This window comes from Mirounga angustirostris, unplaced genomic scaffold (assembly GCF_029215605.1).
Source record: "Mirounga angustirostris isolate CCGP_5_RB_7025 unplaced genomic scaffold, mMirAng1.0.hap1 SCAF_6, whole genome shotgun sequence".
Lineage (NCBI taxonomy): Eukaryota > Metazoa > Chordata > Mammalia > Carnivora > Phocidae > Mirounga > Mirounga angustirostris.
Window position 1 is genome coordinate 107352643 of NW_026991714.1, and position 10132 is coordinate 107362774.

The 10132-nt window shown below is 52.8% G+C and overlaps 1 long non-coding RNA gene across 1 annotated transcript; it reads right to left on the reverse strand.

Annotated features, from left to right (window-relative positions):
• Positions 1-1051: 1051 nt before the first annotated feature.
• LOC123845480 (uncharacterized) lies at positions 1052-9534 on the reverse strand. The gene is made up of 3 exons (XR_006791051.2): positions 9416-9534; positions 8439-9113; positions 1052-2056 (listed from the first exon to the last, which is right to left on the reverse strand). It is a non-coding gene; the product is annotated as an uncharacterized LOC123845480 (long non-coding RNA).
• Between the last annotated feature and the right edge of the window lie 598 nt (positions 9535-10132).

A 10132-nucleotide genomic window follows, 5' to 3' on the forward strand; every position in this document is an offset into this window, starting at 1 on the left:
AACACAGGCAAAGAAATGGCAGGAAAATGCAAACCAAATGATCAGGAAGGAAATCTAGAAGGCTCGGCCTCATTGGAGCCGAATTCATCTCCCCCAGACCCCATCGAATGGAAACCTCCTTCTACCCCTTTCTGTTGCTACCTGTGAGAAGTCTGCCTTTGACCTTTGCCACGTCCTTAGAAGAGGGAAACAAGCCATAAAGAAATGGGCTTCTTCCCTTCCAGTGGATAAGATCAGAGACTAAGGCAGCCTGTGAGCCTTACTCAGTGTGAGAGGCACCAGGGAGTTGCTGAGAGCTTGCTGAGAAGATTCTGCAGTTGCAGCCATTGACTTAATTGGCCAAATACTTGAAGGTCAAGGACCCGACGATGGCCACTGCAGTCATGATTCTCACAGACCCATGAGCCCATGCAGAGCACACAGGGCCGTGTTCCGAGCTCAGGCTCCAGAGACACATAGTCCTGAGTTCGAGTCCCAATTCTAAGCTGTGAGATCTTAGCCCAGTGACTCAACTATCCTGGAGCCTCAGTTTCCCCATGTGCAATAGAATGAATTCCACCTGCCTGTCAGCATTACTTTAGACGGAATAAGAAAATGCTAAGAAAGGCAGGGTGGAGGGTCAGGCACACAAACTCTCCGCAGGCCACTTGCCACACGGCCTCCGAGAGGTTCTTCCGCAAATATAACCTGACCGTTTCCTGCCCCTGCTTAAGAACTTCAAGAGCCCCTCATTGCAGCAAAATCCAAACTCTTTTAACTTGACACAGCATTCTGTCTCCATCCATCCCCTGTGCTTCTTATCACCTCATTCTTACCAAGGGTCCCCAAAACTATGCTCCACCCATACCCGGCTGCATGATCCCCAGATTGTGCCACGATTTCTCCAGACACCGGCCCTTGCAGGTCCTTCAACCATTCCTCACCTTACCTATTCCCAGACCTCAGCCTCAGTTAAGAGAGTCAAGGAAGACTCCTTTATCTCTTTTTTAAAAGGCTAATGGCATTTATTTTCTTTTGAATAGGTAATACATTCACAGGATTAAAACTCCAAAACACAAAGAATATATAGGGAAAAGCCTCCCTCCCACCAGTGTCCCCAGCCTCCCGTTTCTTGGCTCTGCTCCCCAGAAGCAGCCACTGTTCACAGGTCTTTGACCTCACCCAGACAGACGTATAGAAGCACGCATGCATACACCGTGTGCGGCGTGCTCCACGTTACAGAGACTGTATTGTATTGGACATAATACAAATCACGCTACCATCTGTATAAAAGTGAAGATGTATATATATTCGTTTTCTTCACTTTTACACAAATAACAACGTATTTTGCATTACATCCCATTGAATGCCTTGCCCTTTTCACTTAAATATGTATCTTGGAGCTCACGTTAGCGCATAAAGGTGCTCCCTACTACCTTTTTGTAAATGACTGCATAGTACTCACTGTGCAAATCTGCCATAAATTATTTAACCAACTCCCTAGTGATGGACCTTTCGGTGGTTTCCAGTCTTTGATGATATGGAAAGTGCTTCAGTAAACCATCCTGTCCGTGTAGCATGATCTTGCACATCAGAGGTAGGCTGCACCTCTAGGGGCAGATTTGCAGGGTAGCGGCAGTGTTGAGGTCCTGCCACGTGACCTTCCAGAGGCGCTGGGTCAGATCCATCTCCACAGTGTTTGCACACCGTGCCCACCGACTGGCAGCATGCTCCTGTACCACACCCTGATAACGGGGTCTTGAGCTGCCTGGGGATGAAGAGGGAGTAGCATCTCAGGGACACTTCCGTCGGACTTTCCTCATCAGGAGGGAGAGTCAGTCTTTTCCCCATGTCATTGGGTGTAGTGCCCTTCCTACTACCTTTTTGTGAGCTGTTTGTTTATATCCTTTGCCCAGATTCCTATGGGGTTGTTTATTTTTCTTAATGATTTGTAGGAGCTCTTTATTTACCAGGGAAATCAATCTTTTGCAATGACTTGAATTGCAAATATTTTCAGTCCTTTGTGGAAAGGCTTCTTAAAGAAGGCGATACTTGAAGGGAATTAGGTATCCTTAATCTGTGAATGAATTAGATAGGAAATTGCATGAATGAATGAATGAATGAATGGGACTCATTCCACCCAGCTTGTCAGCCAGCCACACAGACACACCAGGAAACCTGCCCCAGGTCACGAGCAGCCTGATTGGTGACTGGGATCCCCCCTGGACTGAATACCTACCCACCTGAACTCAGGCTCCCAAGATGGGCCCAGGGGCCTCCTGATGCCTCCTTTCCCCCCCACACGGTCCCCGCTTCCCTGGACAGACGTGAACATTGGCAGAGCTCCCCAGGGCAGGAGAGCAGGCCTGCATCTCCCATTACAGAATTTATCTCTCTTGTCGGCCTGTCAGAAACAGAGAATTTATTGCCTCATTCACTTTGAACAAAACCTGTTTCTGGAGATTTTTATGATGGAGGAGTAAGAAAAGGAGTAAAGTGAGGGAGGAAGTGTCGATGGGAGGGATGTGGCCCAGAATATATAATCTCGCAGAGAGAAGCGTTTCAGCAAGAGGCCAAGAGTGGGCTCCAGGCATCTCTGGTTTCTCTGGCAACCTTGTTCCCAGATGGGCAGAGAGTCACTCGTCAGCACGTGCAAAGGGGAGATCCGGTGCTCAGCTCACAGAAACAAGGGGCCCGGCCTCTTCCCTGCACTGAAGCCTCTGGCCCCTCGGAGCCTGCCCCTCTGCTCCCTCGGGAAGGGTTGGCTCAGCAGCCGTTGCCGGGCTCGCCCAGCCGCAGGTCCGTGTGGCAGGGATCAAGGGCAGGAGGGCCCCTCTCCTCCAGGAGCCGCCCTGAAGGGAAAGAGACAGTCGAAGGAGGAAACTCATGCTAACTAAGCATGTACTACATGCCCGCTCTGGGCTGGCACTCTGTGTGTGTCATCTTGGGCAAGGTTCCCCACCCCCCATGGGGCCAGGACAGTTCCTACCCACTTCACAGAGGAAAGGACGAGGAAGGACAGAAAAGACAGCCCATGTGCCCAAGGTCGCAGCTAGAACCCAAACAGAGGCGGGCAGTCCGCACCAGAAGCCACAAACCGGGCCCGCGCGTCCTCCCCTCCCCTGTGTCCCCCCCCCCCGCCCCGCCGTCCAGTGAGGAGCTTCACATGGGGCAGCGGGGTGAGGAGCATCACATGGGGCAGCGGGGTGAGGCCTTCCCAGCCGGTGCTTAGGGCTAGCTCGGAGAGAAGGCAGGGAGGGAGTGAGGACAAGAGCCACCGAGGCAGAAGGCGAAGCAAGACCGGTGTGGCCTGGAGACCAGGAGTGGGGCCAGACAGCTTGTGGGAGGACACAGGGTGCCAGAGGCGTGGGCCTCCCTTTCCTGTGCCCTGGGCCACCCTCTGCCCAGGAGACCCACTTCGGATGACCTCTGCCCAAGGCCCACCTCGCCCGACCCTCCTTCCCTGCAGCTCACGCTGGGCTTCTCTCCCTTCCCTCACGCACTCATGCAGCCCACCAGCCACCCTGCACCAGCCACCGGGAAGAGGCCCATTAATAAGGCCCATGAATAAATCACAGCGTCTTCTAAAGAGAAGAGCAGCTCTAAGTGCTATAATAAAGTGGTGTGTGAGTGCAGAGGAGGGAGCAATTAAAACTGTCTGGGAGGAGGGCAAGGTTCGGGAAGGCGCTTCTGAGGCGCTGACACTCCAGCTGGGCCTGAAGGGCCAGCAGACAATGGCGTGGAGGGCGGTTTCCTCGAGGGCCAGCTGCCCTGGCAGACAGAGCAGACTGTGTTCTAGGAGCCACGGGCCTGACTGAGGGACCAAGCTGGAGGGGACGGGAGCATGGGGAGCCTGAGGACCGAGGGAGGTGCTGGACTTCCTGCCTCCAAACTCAGGGTCTACATGGAGACGCAGGTGTGCATGGTCAGATGAACATGCTGGAAGGACCCCTTGTGTAGCAGCACCTTAACCCTGTGCCTCCTAAGCCACCCCTCCCGCTTTATCTTTCCCCAGAGCACGTACTGCCAGCTGTAGATTTTATTAGGTTACACTCTCTGAAATGGCCAGCTTGGGACGTCTAAATTGTGGGATAGTAGCCCTAACTCAAATACCTCCACCTCTTATTCTATTTGTCGTTCATCCCTCCACCTCCCACTCCACCCACTCCCCCCACTAAAACTTGAGTTCCGCAAAGAGAAGGATTATAATCATTCTTTTGTTCGTTGCTACATCCCAGAGCCTAGGACAGTGCTTAGCAGAGAGTGGTTGCTCATCAACTACGGAAAGAAGAAAGAAAGAAGAAAGAAAGAAAGAAAGAAAGAAAGAAAGAAAGAAAGAAAGAAAGAAGAAAGAAAGAAAGAAAGAAAGAAAGAAAGAAAGAAAGAAAGAAAGAAAGAAAGAGAGAGAGAGAGAGAGAGAGAGAGAAAGAAAGGAAGGAAAGAAAGGAGGGAGGGAGGAAGGAGGGAGGGAGAGGGAGGGGAGGGAGGGGAGGAAGGAAGGAAGTGAGGGAGGAAGGGAGGAGGGAGGAAGGAGGGAGGGGGGAGGGAGAAGGGAGGGAGGAGGGAGGGAGGACAGGGAGAGACTGGCAGAGACTAGGCAGAGGGAACTCCTAAGCCTGGAAGATGGAGAGGACAGATCTTAACCCCAGCTGTAGGAAGCAACAGGCCAGCTCTGTTCTTCTTACCTTCTGAGGAACTCTGGGCAAGAAACTGACTCTTTGAAGCTCTGATTTCTCCCTCAGTAAACAGGAACAAGAGCAGATGCCTCACATGTTATTAGGATCCCATCAGAAATCATGGGAAATGCCCCATAGAGTCCCAGACATGCCAGTGGTGCCCTATAAATGCTGTTTCCCCCTTCCTCCCTTCTTTATACATCACGCCCTATTTTGCCCTGTCCATACATAAAGACCCACATGTGAAAGTTGACATATTCTGAGTTTGTCAAGAGGGCAAGTCCACTCTCGGCGGGCGAGGGGGTGCTGTGGTGAGAAGCAGCTGGCGCGGAAGACTTGGGGCCCATCCACCTCGGCCCCTCACTGGCTCTATGGCTCTGAGAAGGTCCTTCAGCCTCTCCTCTCGCCTCCTGCTTGGTAGTAAGAGGGAGGTGGACCAGTCCATCTCTAGGCTTCTCCGGCCCATTTGCTTTAGGGAAACATCCCTGGAAAAGCTCCCCGTGGCCCTAGAACATGAGCTTCCATCTGATCTGGTGCTCGCCTGGAGGGGGAATCGGGATGGACACCCCTACACAGGCTTCCTGAGGGAAGCACCTCATCCACCGTTCTCTTGCAGGTGGCCAGGGGAGCTGGCCTCCCAGAGTCTGAGCCCTGCCGGGCTTGCAGGGAGCCAGCTTCTGAGCATGCACACACAGCCAGACTTCGGCTGGCGTGGCACCTCCACCCTTGCGTGCCCTACAGGTTCCCGATACCGTGACGGTTCTGGGTTCCGTGTGTTGGCACCCCCATGCTGACACAGAGACGTTTTGACTTAGTCTAAAAACCAAACATTCCATTTTCAGCTATTTTTTTTTATAGTCACCAAAGAAGGTGTGAAATGACTGTCATCAACCCCTTCTGTCCCTTGCCTTTCCACAGCTGTCACTGGGCCCCCTCTTGGGGTGGGGACCAGTGAAAGGGGTGTGAAGCTGGGATGAGATAAGGAAAGGAGTGGGGAGGGCCAGGGTTGGCCAAGAGTCCAGGAGGCGGGCAAGGACATCTGTTGGGCACATTCTTGCAAGTAAAGGACAACAATTTTCATTTTGGCATGTGGACATTGATCAACATGTTCCCCTTGTCAAAAGACCTTCTCGGGTGCCTTCTAGAAGACCCACCCTCTAAATTTTGAGCACAGCTGTAGCCTAGTAGTCCAGGAAGATAACAGGCAGTAGTCAAGACACGGTCCTCTGGTTGTGGCAGACGGGACAAGCCAGCCCCAACGCTGACCAGCAGGACCCTTGGAGGCCCTCCTCAAGGTATGTATGAGTTACAAAACCCCCTATTTCACTCGTTCTTTCATTGAAGATGGAGAAAATGAGGCCAGGAGAACATTCCTGAACGAAGCCAGAGGGGAGCTAGGAACCAAATGGGAGTCCCCTCATTCCATATCCCATATTCTTTTGTGCCTCTTTATAATCCCAGAAGGTGGGTTAAACTGTTATACCAGTGTTACCCCCATTTTACAGATTAGAAAGTTGAGGCTCAGAGAGTAGAAGAAATCTGCTCAAGGTGGCCCACTGTGCCAGTGGTAGAAGAGATCCAAACCCAAGTCTATGAACTCCTGACCCAGGACAGGGGCACCTTCTGGCATCCTGGGGTGGGGAAGGTGGTAGCATGTGGGAAGAGCTGGAGAGTTGACAAGGGTAGGGACCAAGAATGCACAGGGCCAGGGAGAGTGATGGAGGCAGCCCCCTGATGTACTCAACGACCGCTGACAACCATGCCAGATCACCTCTCCCCAGCAGGCAGAACCTTTAGTGACAGTGGACGGCCCCATGGGATCAAATCAGCATGCACTGGGGACCGCAGAGGCCCTGGTGCCACCCAGAATCCACCCACACCCCCATGTGCTAACCCACCAGCCCCTCCAGCCATCCCTTCCGCCAGGTGCTCACGCTGCTTCTGCCCATCAGACAGATTTATGGGGAGTAGCAGCAGGGGCCCATGGGAGCCCAGGCCCAGCACCCCCATCAATCCCAACACGGGGACGGGCAGGAGGCAGAATATATGTAAGGTCATTCAGAGATGGAAAAAATCATTCACAGCACTCCCGAAATAGCCGATCTCCGCTTTGCAGCAATTGCCACCTTCTTGGCCTTAAATCAAATTCTGCTGTGAGAAGCAAACTCAATCTACTCTCTCCCAAGTTTGGCTTTTTATGAGATTGGCAATAAATTGGGGCGTGGACAGAGGACAGGCACCAAAGGTCACTGGAATGGGGACATGCCTGTGCGGGCGTGCAGGAGACAGAGGTGTGGGGAGGGGGGAGGGCAGTAGCAGGTTGCCCCGGGCTGGAGGCAGGGGATGCGTGGGAGGGCCCAGGAGGCAGAGCGCTGAGTCGGTATCGAAGGAGGACCCACCTCCTGACTTGGTGGGTCTTTTCCCCAGGTTAAAGAGAAAGCTTCCGGCGGCCTTGTTCAAAGCGAACCATCAGAATTGTAATGATCACAGCCTGGGGGCCACCGACACCTCCACGGTAGCAGAGAAGCTCCCTGAGCCGGGGAGACAGTCAAGCTCCCCGGGCCCCATACATGTGGGTGTCCCTCTAGCGTCCAGCTTTGGGGCTCTTCTCTTTTCTCTCAGCATCAGGGCTCTCCATCTGGGCACTGCTGGCCTCTGGGGCCCGATACATCTCTGTTGGGGCTGTCCCGTGTGTGGCAAGATGCTTCACAGCATTCCTGGCCATTACCCACTAGATGCCCTTAGTACCCACCAGTCATGACGACCAGAAATGTCTCTAGACATTGCCAAATGTCCCCTGGGGAGCAAAATTGCTCCCAGTTGAGACTCGGCGCATACATGCCTCATGGGGTCTGAAATACCCCCTGATGGCTCATCTCCTTCTCCAACACTAGGCCTCCCTGCTAAACTCTCTACTCGCCCCCCTGGGGCCATGTGCCTGCCAGACGTCACCCCCTGGATGGCTGCTCATATGGAGTGGGTCCCTTAATTAGAGTTATGGTCCTTCCCCAGGCCACTCCACCAATCCCCTAACCAGCCCCTGCCTGTCCCCCTGAACTTGATCCCCTGCTCCCCTAGTGGATGGCCTCTGAGTCTGAGCAACTGTTCTTCCACTAGAAAGCTGGCTGTCCCCACTCAACTCCACTCATCCAATCAAGGGTCAAGCCCAGTGAGCTCTATTCCTGGGCCGCTCCCCAAACTGGCCCCACTCCCCAGTCTCCCTGCCACAGGCCCCCTCACTGTCTCCCCACCTCTAGTGTGCCCCCTTCCAGTCCTCCCAGACCTTCACCACAGGGAACCTTCTAAAGCACAAATGTGGTTGGGTCTATCCCCTGCTGGTGAAGAGTCAGTGGCTTCTCAATACCTCAGAACCCAGAGGCCCACAGGGCCAGTCCGCACCCTCTGCTCCGAGCACACACCCAAGCCCATGGGCCCACACACGGGGCCCATCTTCCAGCCACGATGGCAACAACACTCAACACAGCATTGGGTAACAGCTAACATTTGTCAAGAACCTTTGGGCACACTGGCTACTCTTCTCACCATTTTAGACATCCTTGCCTTAACCCTGACAACGACCCTATCAGCAAATACCCCTATTATCCTCACTTTACCAATAAGGCACAAAGAAACTGTCACAGGAAATGAGGGGCAGAACCATCCTGCTCAGCCTCTGTGCAACACTGCTTCTCAACCCCCCGAAGGCAAGGGCCTCAGTCTACCCAGAATGCCCTTCCCATCCAGCCCCCTCCCCCGGATTACCCTTCCTCCTTTGAGACTCACCTCGACCCCAGCTTCCCCTGTCAGAGAAGGCATCAAGCCTTCAGAGGGTAAGGTCTCCCACTGCCTGAGGCCCCAGGGCTGGGCCAGACTCCCCGTTCCCTGAAACAGGCCTTGGCCAGAGGGCACTTGGGCAATGTGAGGGGGTCTGATCTGCCGCGCACACAGGATGGGCCCACAGAAGGTGCCCCCGCTCTTGCCAAGCCCAGGCTCTCTGCCATGGCTCCGTGGAGACCAGCCTCTCTCGGTGCATGACGCCTTTTGCGGACCCATGAGCCGGCCGGTCTCGATGAGCATGTTCAAGGTGGCCTTCTCTGTGAGCCAGTCAGCCTAGCTTCTGCACCTGGTTCTCCTTTCTCTCTTAACTCAAATCAGCCAGAGTTGCCTTCTGTTGTGTAGACCAGACAGCCAAGACAGGCACACTTGTCTCCTTGTCATGTCTGCGAGTCTCCCTTCTCTTCTAGTAGGCTCCATCCTCTTTTCTTGACTTTTCCAAATTTTTCCAGGTCCAACTCAAAGGCCACCCACCTCCAGGACACCTCCTCCAACCGCACAGTACAGTGTCTTTGGCGATGACTCACATCTCTGCCATTTCTTGCCCGTGTAACCCGGAGCAAAATACGTGTGGGAAATCTCCTCCGAAAAAATGGCAGTAACATGAATGACCGTCTCCTAGGGCTGGGAGAGAAACGAGATGAGATTACCTAGGGAAAGGCACCTACGGGATCATTTACCTGCCATATGACCAAAGTTCAATAGATGTTTATGTATAAATATAAAAATAATTATGCAATCCTCATAAAGGTGGTAAAGCGTGGCCTTATGGCATATAAGAAAATGAAACATTGCTTTTTAGTGCAAGAGCTACCACTTACTGACATGTTGGTAGTTTAGTAAAAGGATCAATATAGGGATGAATGAATGACAAGAGGCATTCCCTGACTTGCAGGGAATTATAACATTTCTAGGTGAGTACCTACAGTGGGCTGAGCCCACACTGTCCTTCTCAGCATCCAGCCCCTCGTCCACCCCAGGCGCACTTGTGTGTAGCAGATGTTCAGTGAAGTCTTGTTGGGTAAGCACCAGCAGAGGATGCGAAATCCTCCCCATGTCCATCTGAGAAGGAAGAAGGAGAGGGGCTGTTTTTACGGGCTAAATGGGAACAGACCCCAAAAGGACCAAACTCCAGGAAATCACAGTCATCTGCCCAGCATGGAGACGCCATTCTCTGGGGCAGTTTTAATCCACAAGTTTTGCCAACCTCAGGGAACTAGGTGGTTGGAATGGAGTCTGGTCTGTATAAAGACCAACTCTGACGATGTGTCCAGTTCCTTTTAATAAACAAGAATGGTGGTATTGTCCACATTGCCTAAAGTGGGTTTTCTTGGCTATGATTAGAACCCTGCAGAAGACAACACAACCTGGGAGAAACATTTTGCTCTAAGAAAATTATCTTGGTCGGGTGCTTGCTGAAATGGGATTTAGCCACCATGGGTTCAGGTCCTCCGATGCCTTTCCTTTGCTGAATTACCGTAGGCAAGTCTCTTCCCACCTCTGGGCTGCAGTGAGTTATCTTATCTATGACATGAAGGATTGGCCTAGATGATTTGAAAATTCTTTCCAGCGAAAAAACAAAAACAAAAACAAAATCCGTTCCAGCAATAATCCTCTAGAGGTCAGATCATCTGCTTGATGTG